This window comes from Columba livia, chromosome 2, assembly GCF_036013475.1.
Source record: "Columba livia isolate bColLiv1 breed racing homer chromosome 2, bColLiv1.pat.W.v2, whole genome shotgun sequence".
Lineage (NCBI taxonomy): Eukaryota > Metazoa > Chordata > Aves > Columbiformes > Columbidae > Columba > Columba livia.
Genome location: NC_088603.1, coordinates 112,016,541 through 112,031,308, shown reverse-complemented (window position 1 = coordinate 112,031,308; position 14,768 = coordinate 112,016,541).

The following is a 14,768-nucleotide window of genomic DNA, read 5'->3' as shown; positions in this document are numbered from 1 at the left end:
CTCTCTCCAGTCTTTGTTGGTATAAAACCAGACAGTGGCCAATCTTTTTTAGTTGAATGTTGGGTGATTCAGATCTACACATCTACAGCCAGAAGACCTAACCCATGGGGATTAGCCTAGTTGCCTGTTGCATGTATTCTTTCTTCAGTTGCTGCCAGTGAATTCCAATGTATTGCACAGCTCCCATGACAGAAATGATTTATTACCCACATATTCTTATGTAAATTAAAAGATACAAGAGATAGATCACTGCTCAGGGACAAACTAACCTGAACTCTTCATGCAGGAGACTATTTGATTCTTATAAAGGGATTTTAGGAGTTGTGGACCAGGCTGCTGGGCCTCATTTTATGGTGAAAAGTGGAACACGCATTCTCACTTTTTCTGGTATGGCTGCTTTACTCAGAGACTTGCACTGACAGAACTTCAGCTAATACAAATCAGGGAGTATTGATTTATCATGGCTGGAGATTTTGCCCTATGCCTCCTCACTAGCTAAATGCTCAGTAGTTGAGTGATCATTTTTCATGAAGACCCGATGTTTGGTTCAAATATGTGGGCACAGGAAAATGGCAGGAGAACTTTCAAGGTTCAAAACTCACTCTTTAATGAAACTACAAAGAGTGCACAGATAGACTGAGTTAAATCTTTCGTGGTGGAGGCACTAGCTTCTGCTCCGTGTGCTGAAGCTGCATAACCTGCCCATTGCAAAGATTATGGCAACTGTCACAGCTGATGTCCTTCATCATTTCTAGACCAAGGCATCAGCTTTAAGATAGATTGAAGTACTCTACAAAAAATAAATGGCACCTTTGGTGCCTTCCAAACTCAGCTGAACTGTTGTGTGATCCAGCAGCAAGAAGTTTATCCCTACTGCCTAAGGAATTAAAATCATACTGTGCAAAACTTAATATGTATGAAGTAGAAATCTATGCCTCAGAATCTGAGGACAAAAATGAATTATATGGATCAAACCCTCTTCACAGCTAAAAGATTAAATTGTTGCCTTGCTTTAGATATATAATTGTTTAATGTTATTTTTTACTGATGACTGTTTACTCAGCAAGTAAAAGTGGGAGAGCCTTAGCTCATATCTCTGAATCTGTCCTGGAGTGGTTTGGAGAGGACTCCAGGCAGCATCTCTGCTCCTGAAACTCACACAACCAAGCTTCAGGGATGACATTGCTTTCCAGAGACTTTTTCTTCTTATGATTGTTGTGTGAGATAAAGGACCACAGACACCATTACAAGGCTGTGATTCTGTTGTTTAATGAGCCCATAGGTAATATGGTTAAATTATTCTATAGATTTTGCACAACAGAATGGCCATGTTGATGTTTTTGTGTTATGATGCCTCCAATAGAGGGGATTTGCAACATTAGAGGGTTCAGAGTTACAGTGTTAAGGGTAGTCTGCAAACTGTATATCAAAAGGCCAAATGACATTTAAATGAAGAGAATTGTGAGAACAAAGGAAAACCTCAGTTTAAGAACTTCAATATGTACAAGTATGGCTCAACTTGAACAAATGAAATATTTTTTTTTTTCAGTTAAATGGGAATGAACCATACATACTGTTCAGAAAAGCAAGCAGATAAAGCACAGGACTTCAAAACAAGCAGCTGTTCAAATATGAATTTCCTGTTTGTTGGGATTTCAGTTGTATCAGAGTAAAGGTCCCAGAGTGGCTGAGCAAGTCAATCATTATATACCTTGTTAGTGTGACAGCCCCCTGTGTATTGTTTGACTGTAAATAAAATACAAATACCCCAAACCCCTACTGTGCCTGCTTCATGGTCCATAAAGCTATTGTGTTACGTCATTTAGAGTTTTGATGGCAGGCTACCAAATGGCAGAGAAAAATACACAATCAAGCCTTCATTTTCATAAATGAAATTCAAGTACACACAGGAAATATAGAAGCGTTTTCATTAGTGCTATTAATATTTTGAGACTCCATCACTCAAAATGGAGACTTTTGCAAGCCCCACTGACCATACACAAAGGGGTGGGTTTCTCAAGTATATAATATTCTTTCTGACTGTTTTTTTTTTTTTTGGTAATAATAATGCCAGATTATTTTTCAAAGGTATAACCTCCAAAGTCAACAATATATTCAGAATGAATGCCAAAATTAAGTTTGGGTTAGCTGCTATTTTCAAGCCCAGTGTTTTCTTTGCCAAATTACTTACACTTAGGAAACACCTAAAAATAATTGACTTACTTTTGTTGGACATTGAACGGAGCAAATGTGAAAAGAAGGATCTTACCCCTAAACCTTGTGATCTGAACTGGCATGTACACCATGCTAGGCAAAGTGACAATTCTGGGCAAAAGCATAAATAAAGACATGTCCTAAAGGTAATGGTTCTCTCTTCATCATGTGCATCACTTTGGGTTCTAAGAAATAAACCAGATAACATTGAGATTTAAATTTTGCAGCTAGACTTTGAGAAAAATGAATTTGGTGTTGTATAGTAAAAAAAGTTCATTTGTAATTTTCAGATTAAGTGGGATGTTGTTAGCTTTGTCACTCTCTATTTCTGCTGCTACTTTCCTTCCAGAACTTGAAACGTCTGTTTTATTTCATTGAGCCCCAGGAATCCTATGACTGAAATCATGCCCACCTAAAGAAAGTTGGCCCCCAAAGAGGCTTCTTTGCAACGCTGCCCAAAATAAGAGGAAAACAACTAAACCAAAGAAACGGTGTGTGGGATCTGGTCTGCTGAACCTGAATGCTGAACTTGTTTTGAAATGCTAGGTGCACAGTGAGGCAGTCCTGGAGCAAATGACAAGTTTCCTGTCTTGTCTGTAGCAAGAATTAATGTGAAGGTCTCCAAGGGAAGCTCCTGTCTGCATAATGTAGATGCTACCTGTCTTCACAAAGATTTGTTTCATTATAGGCACTTTCTGTCTTTGCTGCAGAAACTCAGCCCTATAAAATAACATCATAAACTCAGGACAAGCACAGACACAGAGCCATTTCTGAGTGCTCAGCCTTTGTGCTAAATGATGGATGACTGTCGAGAGATGCCCTCTTCTGGGGTTCCAGCTGTATGACGTTACAGTCAACAGCAACTGATGGGACCGTTAGAGTTACCTGGAGAATGTAGAAGTTCATGTTCTGCTGCTGCCTAACAGGAATGCAGAGCTTAATTCCTTTAAATATCTTGAGGAAAATCTCAACTGTATTACTCACTTGAGAGAGAAAATAAAAATGCTCAAACTCAAGAGCATAGATGCAAGTTGTTGGTGGTGTGATTTTTTTCATGTACATTTTGACTGGTAAGGCAATCTCGAGAAAAAGAATGACTTTCCATTAATTAAAATTAATTTTGCACAGATAAAGCATTTTCCCTCCATTTTTCTCATAACTGTCCTATTAGATGTGGGAGTTCCATGAAGGAGCACAAGAATTTTGACTCCAAATTTCATGCCAAGGTTGGACATTTTTGATTGCTCTTCCTCAGTAGTATCTCATGATTGACATTTTTGCAGTTTTAGTCTGAATTTCTTGTGCCTAAGAAGCAAGTGCTGCATTACAATGCTTTTTTTTTTTCTGTGACAAAAATGTGTTAGCTAGAACTTTAAGTGTTCGAACAGGCACGGGAACAAGTACCTCCACTTGAAGGTAACCTAACAGAGGAAAAAATGCTTCCCTAATAAAGAAATTTATACTGCATATTTCCAGTTTTTATACTTTGAAGAGTTATTTTAGTTTAAAACAACATTAAGAGTAAATGGGTATGGATGGCAGTGTCTTGCTGAAGGCTCATTCTGGCTGGATTAATGCTTTCTGCTGCAGCTTGCTGTGCTTTCTACTTTAGGCCATGAACATTGCTCTGAGCAGTTATTATCAATAGTATTTTTCTAGTCAGCAGTTGCTAAGTTCTAACCCAAACCTCTTTCAGTGACAAACGGGTAATGGTACAGACCTCAAGGAGGCATAAACTTCCTGTGACACTGTTGTATTGACTGTACTGAGGGCTACTTATCTAAATTAGCTGACCCAGGTTACGATAACAGCTTGAGCTTGGTACACTTCAAAAGGTTACAAATGTGATGTGACAAAAGCCCTCAAGCTACTAATACTTCTCCTTTACTGGAGGAAAAAAACCCTCATTCCCTATTTTCACCATTCACTTTACTCTGTGACTCTCAATACTGCACGTTCATGTGCAAAATTCAGCCTTTGACGGCAAAAATCCAAAAGTATTTAAACTGTCTGTCAAAACCTCTTTTTCCCTCCTTGTTACCCTACTTTCAGCTTCTAACCTCACGGTCACAGGAGGCCATGGAAGGACTTTCATTATGGTCAGCATCTCTAAGATTGAACTCTTTTGGTATTCGCGTTTCAGCTCACCCTTCTCATGTTCTCTCTAGCATCTCCCTTCTTCAGGTTATATGAGGCCTGGATTTCTATAAAGTTAAATACTTAAAAAAAATTCACTCCATAAATAAGCAGCCAAATGAAAAATAACCTCTTTCTTCAATTTCTTTCAAGGATTTTAAGTGAATTTTCCTCACCTCAATCAACTCTGCTTACGTATTGTGTTCTTTTTTATGACCAGCAGAATGTAAAAGAAGCAAATAGATACAGTAAGCTCCAAGTTAGATAGTACCATTGAATCTAAACCTTGTCCAGGAATTTGCTGCTGTGACTACAGTTTTGGCTTGTCCATAGAAAAGTGGGCCTCAGATATGACCTCACAAGCAATATAAAGCAACACTATGCAACTTCATTATTCACTGAGTCTCAGGAGAATGGCACAATCATCTATCTCAAGAAAGCAAACAGCAGATGGTACACCGCAGATTTGCGTGTTTGCACCACTTATTAATTTATAGAATTAAGAAAGCAGATTTTAAGATTAAAAAAAATATTTTCCCTATAAGTGATAATGAAGTGTTTTTTGTATCATACTCTGTTATGCGTAGACTCTCTATGTGATTGTGCTGCAAAGGTTCCCTTCTGAGATGTTAGTTCATTTTTCAATATTTGACAGCAATGGTTATTCATTCATATGTAGAGATGTAGTTCTCCCTATGATGACTGATTCTGTCTGCACAGAGTATTAGTTCATCCTATAAGATGGAGAAAGAATTCTATAAACATAAAGTAATACTTTATGTATTTAATTACTTAATATCGCCAGCCATGTAAAAGATCCTTTAGTAAAACACTTATTTTGACTCTGCTGTTTGCTCTTGAGTTTTCAGAAGTCAAATTATGAAAGCTACTTTAGCAACACTGGTGCTGCTGACAGGAGATCCCAAAAGAGGAAGTTTGAATTTTGAGCTATTTGTTCTTACCCATACACAATTTTTTTCCCACACACAATTTAAAAGCAAATGAAAAGGCTAACAAAGCCTATTTCTGGTTGACTATACTGGTGCAATTGATCCCATTTTACTTGAGAATAGAGATTACAATTTGGTATAGCATGGACATGTGTATTCTTAAAATAGAAAAAAGTGATATGTGAAAACGATCAGATTGACGGCTCTGGGAATGGAAGGCTTGTACTATTTCAGCCAACTGAACATGAACTATAACTGTGCAGTACTCCCCCTCTTTACCCAATTAAGATGCTCCAGTTCTTTATTAGAGAAAAACCTACAGATTAGGATTTGTGCCAGGTTGGTGTTTGCCTTCTTGGAGGAGCAGCCCAACAAGGAACTGGTATTTTGTGTACGAGAGGATGTGGAAATCCATCTGGAAGGAAATAATCTGAGGGAGTCTGACCATGCAGAATATGGGTTTGGTGTTACTTCATATTTGAACTTCCCTGGACAAGCGTGGGCTGGAGGCTTGTACTTCAGTATGGATCCCAAGATACCATCATTGAATCTTTCAAAAATCCTCCTCCTCCCCCTCACCATGCCAACGCACATGAAGGAGCTTAAGCCTCGCATATGGAGGAATGCTTAATTTGTAAGCATTGAGATTTAAGATCACTGACATGAATTCTATATACTTATTTTAAGGGATTATCAGTCCTCCAGAACCCACTTTTGACCAAAAAATAATTTGATATTGGTACTTTTTATTTTGTAGGGTTTTCTTTAAAGCAAAAGAAAACAACAACTTTGAAGCACTAAGGCACTCCAGCCTTTTTTTAGTTGCTATAAATACAAATTTATACTATAGACTTAATTTCAGCTAGGTCAGTAATGGCAGGAAACTATCAACACTTCTGCTCTCAAAGTAATCAGTGATAATTTACAGCTACAGAGAGCAATCAATATGCAGGAACTGGATTTATTTTGGGTAAATTGAAAACTTTTACCTGGCAAGGACTGATGCCTTGCTCTAAACCAGGCTAGAATTTCCTATGGTAGAAGTGGTAGTCTGAATTATTGCTTTAATACAGCTAAAAGTAGTAAGTTTAGAGACATGTCAATTCACTGGGAAAAACTTCACTTTTATTCCTACCTATTTAGAAACAACCTGCCTGAACAACTTTCACGTGTAATATTTGCATGCTACAGATATTAGACCACCCAAGATAACAGTGTTTTGGGCATCTTGTGTCACATGAACACCAGGTAATAGGAGCCCTGGCAAATTGAAAACATTCCCTGAAATGCCTATGGTGTCAAATTACCTATAACTTTTCCCATTTTTGGCCAGATGGTCTCATATCTTTTATGCTGGACATCTATCTCTGACTGAATATTTGAAGAAAATTAAAGGGAACAACTTGGCACATGATTTTAATGATATTGCATTTTAATACTGCATATGTATCTTAAACTGACAGAATGGTTCATTGACAATCTATGTCAACAAAATGCCAGTCTGAGGACCTTCAGTTCTGGTTTGAAGATCCCTAATTTTAGCTGAGGTTCCATCCTCCATGGCTCCAGAGATCTTTTCTGTGTTTTGTTTGTACTGGAAAAAAATCACAGCTTCCCAGAAAAACACCTTACATAGCTTGTCATACACTTATTCCCTGTTGGTAGGCTCTCACTGTGTCAGGGCCTCTGGTTTAATAATAATCATGCAATTCTATTCTATAAATTTTCTGGCTTGATAGGGGCTTGGCTGATTAATGTTGTCAGAATGGGATGTGCTGAAAAACACCTTCTGATGTATTACATGAAAGGCTCAATCTAACAGATGTACGAGATCAGTTTATTGTCATGTTCTTTTACCAGGAAAAGTCAAGACTTTGGTCTAAATCAATGGTCCAATTTGTTTAATGTGAAGTTTGATTTTGCTTGAGTTAGACCTCACTGATCTTTACTTTCTCTGAGGCATGCTAATAAGTTTCTTTTTAAGTTTCAGATTTCCTTTATTTTTTTTCCTAGATTTGCTTCTCCTGCTGTGAATGAGTTATCTGAAGGATATTTATTCATAAAGTAGGTTCTTTCTTTCCTGGACTGATTGAAAATATCTTGTGGATTCCCCTGACTTTTTCAGAAGTATTTTGATCCTAACACCTTATGTGCAACAAAAGTTTCACAAACACTAAGCAGGTGCCTTTGCTTTGATGAAACTTCTAAATCTTGTGTTAAGAAATATGGAAACATTCTGGCATCCAGGTGGAATATATGAAGATACTTAGATTTAATATGCAAGAATGAAGTCTGAAGAAACAACATTACATCCTTGCAGAAAACTGAGCTTTGTCTGGAAACATTGCATTCAAAGGATCTAGTCTTGAATATGGATAAAATAGATGTCTATGACAATTTAGATTGATTTTCCGGTTATTAAGAAATGCTATATGTAATTATATATACAGTCAGGAATCAAAGCCTCAGCATTACCTTTTTCTTTTTGTTTGTTTGTTTGTTTTCTTTTTATAACTGCTGCCTGGCTATTCCTGTGCAGTTTACAACCAGTTGGAAGGGTGTCCTCAGGCTCTGCAATGTCCTATATGGTGTGTTGGGTGTGTGTACTAGCAGTGTGTCCTGTTAAGGAGGAAGAGTGGGCTGGGTGAGCATTTGGCTGCCTAGCCCACCACATCTGGACATGTATGATCCAGAATTTATTTGAACTGGCCTTTATTTATTTTACCCTCCTCTTTCTGTTTCATTTTAATTTTAAAGCTTGAATCATTGTTTTCCAGCAAAACTGAATCTATGGATGCTTCCACTTCTCTGTGTCTAGCTATCATTCTGGGAAGTACTTACCATTTAAATACATGCAGGAATAGAAAACAGAAGGAACACTAAATAAGAAAATTCTTGTCTCCAAATAGGGAGAGGCATATTTCCAGGCTTGTCTGGGATCAAAGCTCTTCTATGTGGGACAGAAATCCGCCCATTATTTACAGCATTAATGATGTAGCTGTAAAGGTAATAATTAATGATACGTAAGTGAAATGCATGTCCTAGCTATGTGAGTTTTAATGAGAGAAGCCTGCTTTCCCCAGCACTTGGCTCCATGAGGACCCAGCACCAGCTCCCCAGTGGCAGAGCTGGTTGGTGTTGCTGGTCGGTGAAGCCGTGCAGTCGGTCCCTACCTGGATGCTCACCATGTGAGCACCACGGGGCACCTGGCACATCTGTGGGAACTTGTTTTCCCTGTGCTTAAGCACTCTTTAGTGCATGTCATGTATGTGGGAACAGAAAGTTATTCTTTCGTTAGTATCACTTCACTACCTGCCTGAGGTAGTAAGTCTACGTTTCTGTGTCCTCAGTGTCTTGAGGAGTATTTTACAGATCTCTCTCCTGCAGCTCATGGCATCTTCCCAAACCTCTCCACCTACTGCTTTTCAGGTCAGAGAGCCAGCTGCAGTACTCACACAGTTTCCCTCTACAAAAATAGTCAGTTTATCCGTATAACTTTTGAAGTCTTATTGCCTCTCCTTAGATGTTAGGTTTGTACGAGCTAATATTAAGGCCATGGCCTCTTTACTCGATTTCCAAACTGTGACCTTCAATCTTGAGATTTGGGATTTGTCGTTACCTCAGTACCTTTACTGGAACAACCATAAACCCTGATGGGCCATCACTGCATCTCATCAATGTGCAGAAAGGGGACAAGTTATGTCTGACCTGACCACTGTTCCACACACCCCAAAGCTTTTTCCTGACCTCCTCGGCACTCATTATTTATGCTGAACTCAGCAAGGAACAATAGAAGTGAATCTGTGGTGAGAAATGGTGATGAGAACATGATGTGCTTTCCAAGGATTTTCCTTTTGTCTGGCTCTAGACTGGTCCTGTAGCTTGAGTGCCCATTTGTGGCTGGAGTATACTAGATGTCCTCCTGGAGGGCATCTCTGGGGGTACGTTACCTCGAAGGAATCTAGTTTGTGTGCTCTGCTGCTGCGTCACTGTGTGGAGGGTAGTGATCTTTGAGCAATTCCTCTCTTGAACTAAAACGCTGATGCAAATGCACCATGAGCTGTACATGAACAGCTCCTCTAAGCTGTTGTAATGAGCTTTTGCTTTTGCCGTGTATGTAGCTATGACTCAGTGATGCTTTTATTTTGTGTGTCCTACTTTTACTTTTCCGATACTCATCCTCACAGACAAGAAGGCTGTATTTGCTACTCAGAGACTATGTGGGCTGAAAAGGAAAGCACATGCTATCTTAATTTTTGCTCCCTTTTTAAAGCCTGAAAATAGTTGAGTGTTTGTTCTGTGTGGAGGAAAACAAAAAAATGTTTAACAAATAAACAGAGTTAACAAGAAATGTCATAAGAAGTGTTCTGTTGCACTGGCAAATTTTCCTTTACAAAAGCATCTTCTTTCAAAGTATTTACCACTATCTAGCCAGCTTAAGTGTTGCCACAGATTAATAATAAAGCTTCTAGTAGAGGACAGGTGGTATGTGAGGAAAAAGATGGGGATTACCTACTATCCTATGGATTCACTTTTTAAAAAGATATCTGCTCTTTCTGTAGATCACAGAAACATTTCCAAAATACTACTCTTTAGAGATTTCATAGCTTGTGAACCATTTTCCATACTGAGAAATAAACCCTTCCCCTGCCTAAAAACATCCTTGGTTTTTGTATCTTATGTCCTGGATGTACTGTTGTAAACTGCAAACCATCTAGCAAGTTTGGAAGTGAGGTCAGCAGTGTCTTTGTCAACACTATGGAGCTCTGTCATCCATCAGTAAATCTAGCAGTAAGGCAAATTTGCAGGACTCAGATGCTTCTCTTCAGCCTGCTGTGCTGGGCGTATGTCAAATGGCCCATTAATGGCAAGATGTTGACAGTCTGTCATTTTTCACAAAGTTGTGAGTTACGAGCCAAAAGCAGATAAAAAGACATTAACTCATGCAGCATGTAGCAGTCTGTCCCTGATCAGCCTTCCCTGCCTAGACAGAGGCAAGACTGGAGTGATATTTCCAAAAAGTACTCATTATTATTTGAATTTCTCAAGGCAGCAGTTTTGAAGTGTGGTTGCATAATATTTGCGCAATGTTGTGTTAAGAGAAGTGCTTATCACAGACCTAATACCTTAATTTGGAAAAATAATGGTGTTGCATGTTTGATTAATGCTCTTCTCTGATACTGATCGACGGCAGTGCAGTAGGAGCAGCGTGGGCTCTCTCAGTCTGCCAACAAGAAGATCTTTCAAGCTTGCCAAGAAAACTGCTATTGTTTGTGCCCAGGCCCCAGTCTCACAAGCTGTTCTGTGCGGGTGGACCTCAGCACTTCAGAAAGTCCTGTTGGCTTTGTTGACTACAGCAAAATGGAGAATTCCACAGCAGAAATATGATAAATCCCTGATTCCTCGGATAATGGGCTTCGGATCCCCCTGAAGAACAGCTCAGCCCACATGTATGCAAATGGAGTTTCTGCTACAGGGACTGGATTTGACGCTCTTTAAAAAAAGGCATCTCTGGAGAGCTAGAATATGCATTTTATACTTACTTACATTGTAAGTTGAAATTTAAGGAGACGTGTGATGGAAGGATGAATTTCTTAGCAGATTCTGCCATGTCAGAATCACACACTATATGTGTCCAGCTTGATAGGCAAAGCTTAAATTGGCAAGGCAAGCAGAGTTCAGTACGTCTTCCATACAGTAGGTGTATCTATGAGCAGAATAAATTGTCTGTGTGTCTGAGGAGCCTGCACCATGGGTCAGGAGCCTTGTATGCTCCTTAGCACCATGTGGACACACAAAGGACTGACCTTTGGTTTGTTAAAATTAATATGTCTGAGAAAGACAGAAACAGAGTGTGTCTTTGTCGTCTGGCATTTGTGTACGTTGATGTTTGGATATGTGCTGGAGTCTGGGTAAGCACTGGCATCCGTAGGCTTTGGGCAGCCTGAGGGTTGGGGTGAAGCCTCTGAGGATGCTGTGCCCTGGTACCCCACTTCCCATGGGAGGAGGGTGTTTGGGTTGGACAAGTAACAGGTTTAGAGGCACAGCCACTTCAGTGTCTTGGTGTGTCTCTCTCTGTCTCCCAGGGTCAGGCAGAAACCATGCAGACAGCAAGACAGACATAGCACCCAAGTCTGTTATCAAGCCCTGTTATCCAAAGTCTGTCTGTGTTAAAGCTGTATAGAGCATCCAGAAGAAGAATCATATTAAAAAGGAACCCCAACTTGCTCTATCCTAGGCTTCAGAGAGATTTTTCCTATTCTAATATGGATTGGATGCTTTATTTTGTTTTCTTTATTCATATTACCTAACACAAAAAAAATCATGATTCTTCTAATTAGACACTGTAAATTGTGAATGGAAGGTGATGACCAGGTTTGCTCCAAAATACATATTTTCTAAAGCCAAGTTTTGAGAAAAGACAGGAAAAGAAATATTCCCAGAACTGAGGAGAAGAACAGGTGGAATATCATGCCTGAAAATGTATATTTTTCTCTGCTGTATTTGCCAACCAAATATTACAAGAAAGTGTGGACAATTATAATTGCTACAAATATACAACAAACAACTTGGTTTTGCTTCCTCAAGCCATAACTGGAAAAATATATATTAAAACATGGGTTAGTCTCCCTCTACAGGGCTCTAAAATGAATCCTCTCCAGATTTTTAAATGTTTATCATATATTTCCCATTTGTATTAATCAGATTCAATTATTTAGAACTAAGGCTTTAAGTTCTGTTAATATAAACCTATCAGTCCCCATGCTGTAAATTAAATTTTTATTTTATTCCTATATGTACTTTCTCTCTTACTTTAATGCCAAAGGTTTCTGCCTTGTCTAATGGCTATAATGAAAGCTTTTACTGCTAAATTAAAATAAAATGAGTTAATGGGTACCCAGTGCCTTGTTCTAGTTAAAATGTGCATCAATTTGCAATGACCACTGCTTTGGGATTGTAGCATGTGTTTTATCTTAGACAAAGTGTAGTAAGCAGTGTGAAATTTAGCTTTAAAAGTGCCTAATCTGCTCTTCTGTAAATCTATTTATAGTACATTTCACTTACTAGTAACATTGTCACACTTTAACAAGTCATATTGAAATTTTCCATAATAGGTGGTTGCTTCAGACTGATTTTTTACAATCTTATTGAAAAGAATGAGATTAAGTAAAAAAATTGATAATTTGGATTTCTAAAAATTTACTTCTCTATAATGTGAAACAGCAGTAGACTTTTTTCAAAGGAATAAACCTGTGATCAAGTGACTTTTATTATTTCCATGAATATCCACTCAGGTATGAAGGAAATAAAATCCTTAGATAGAAAATGACAGATTTAATTTTAAATGCGTTATTTTAACATTAAAGATAATGCTGATTTCCAGACCTTTGACTGTTTCTAAATTCCTAATTCTCTCTACTATAAGATTTTGTGTGAAACTGAAGTGTGGATGGGATTTTTGTATGATACGTGTAAGCAATCACAGGAATGAATTCACCTTTCTAGCTTGGTGCCACTTTCAACAGCAACAGGTTTGAGCCCATTTATCCTCAACCAGTTTTAAAAGGGCAGTGCAATATACTGGTACTAATATTCCATCTGCACTATTTGCAAGTAAAATATTGCTCTTTTAGGAATTCTTTTCTGTGTGAAATACATATGGATAGCTTCTCTGTAATGTGGTGAAGCCTCTTAGTATGTAAAATAACCATCCAGAAATGAAAATTGTTCTTTTCAAGGTTTGGAGATTTGGTGAAGAAGGGTTGATAAGATTTGTGTACTTCATGGTAACCTCATCTTTAGGCAAAGGAGACAGAAAGCACTGTGTAGCTCTGCTTTAAGCTCAGAATGGTCCCTGACGCAGCCCTGGGGCTCCACGCTACAGTGTGAGTCCCCTGCACTAGTGTCTGTGTTCTCTTGGGTAAGCTCTTGAGAAGCAAAAGAGCAGCTGCAGCAGAAAGCAATAAACGTGCAAAGGCTCTGGACCTGGCCTTATCACTTGAACCTGCAAAGCTCTAGTTAACCACGTCAAATGCTCCTTCCAGCCAATTTAGGTGGCCTCAGCTCCAGAAGACCTCACATCTCCCCAAGTCCTGTCAGGTCTTCCATCTGCCACTGCAACGTCCACCTTGCTCAGCTGAGATGTCTAGTTTTACACAACTCTATATTCTGCTCTGGTTTCTACTTGGATATGACGTGATGCCAAAAGCTGAAGTTTATATTTATAGAGAAACTATTTGCAAATGTACAAATAAGCTCAAATAAAGATTTACAATGGTTCTTCCAAATTCAGGCACTTATCCACAGACACTGATGTTTGTTACGCAGCTGACTCTTAAGAGACCTTTTGATGGGAATAATACAAAGCTGATTGTTTTCATTAGAATTTATGGAAACACATGAGCATGTAGGTACATTTTTAATCTGTGGTCATTTTTTTCCCATAAAAAAAGGAGTTGGCAGGTCTGCTATAAACTCTTTAAAGAGCCTTTGTTCAAATGCAGTAAAAAGATCTGATTCACTTGGACCTTAAGAAAATATTCATATAAGCTAACAAATGGCTCTCTGCTAACAAACACATCTAGCTGAATTATTTATTTAAATCAGGGAAATTAGGCTTATTTCTTTGAGTAAATTATATATGAACTATCATATTCATTAGTCTATTAGCCAATTATGTGGCCAGCTGACACATTATCTAACAACATATTAGATGATTGTTGTCCATCAGTGGATCAATACACTATTTACAACATGGGATTTTTTTTCATTATTTAGCTATAACTATTAGCAAATATGTTTTTTAGTGATGTCACAGGAAAATTTGTACCAAATGATATTTGACTGTGTTGTGGTGTTAACATTGCTTTACACAGCAATATTACAGAAAAAAACAGTCTCTTTAAATGCTTGGTCTGAATTTTTTTTGCTATCCTTTTCCCCCTCAGTTCATAAGACACACTTCCATTTATGTTTATGGTTCTGCATATTTCCACATGAAACCAGAAGAATATGTCAGTGCCTGAGGAAAACAGACAAACCAATGAAGCTCTCAAGTTGTGATGCAAATCTCCTTTCTGTGTTGCAAGAGAGACACACTTTGCTTTTTGCATTTGAAAAAAATCAACTGCTAGTTAGAATCCAACTGAGAAGACTTTACCCTCAAAAAAGCTTAATCTGCCATATACCTTGGGATGATCTTTTGACCTACCATGGACATCAGATTTTGACTCCTGGTGGTTCAGAGGGGAAGGTGACAGACAGTGTCAGAAGATCACTTTTTCACTTTTGAAGAGTTTCATTAAGTGTAATAACAATTTTCCTTTTTTTCTTTCCCTTATGCACAGGAGGCAAGAGCATGACTCGACCTCTTGCCTGAATGCCTGCTGGCATTCGGCACTGCTTCCAGCAATTAGTAACTCCCTGCCTGGTGCCTTGTGCTCAAAGGAGAAAGTCATTCAATACAGC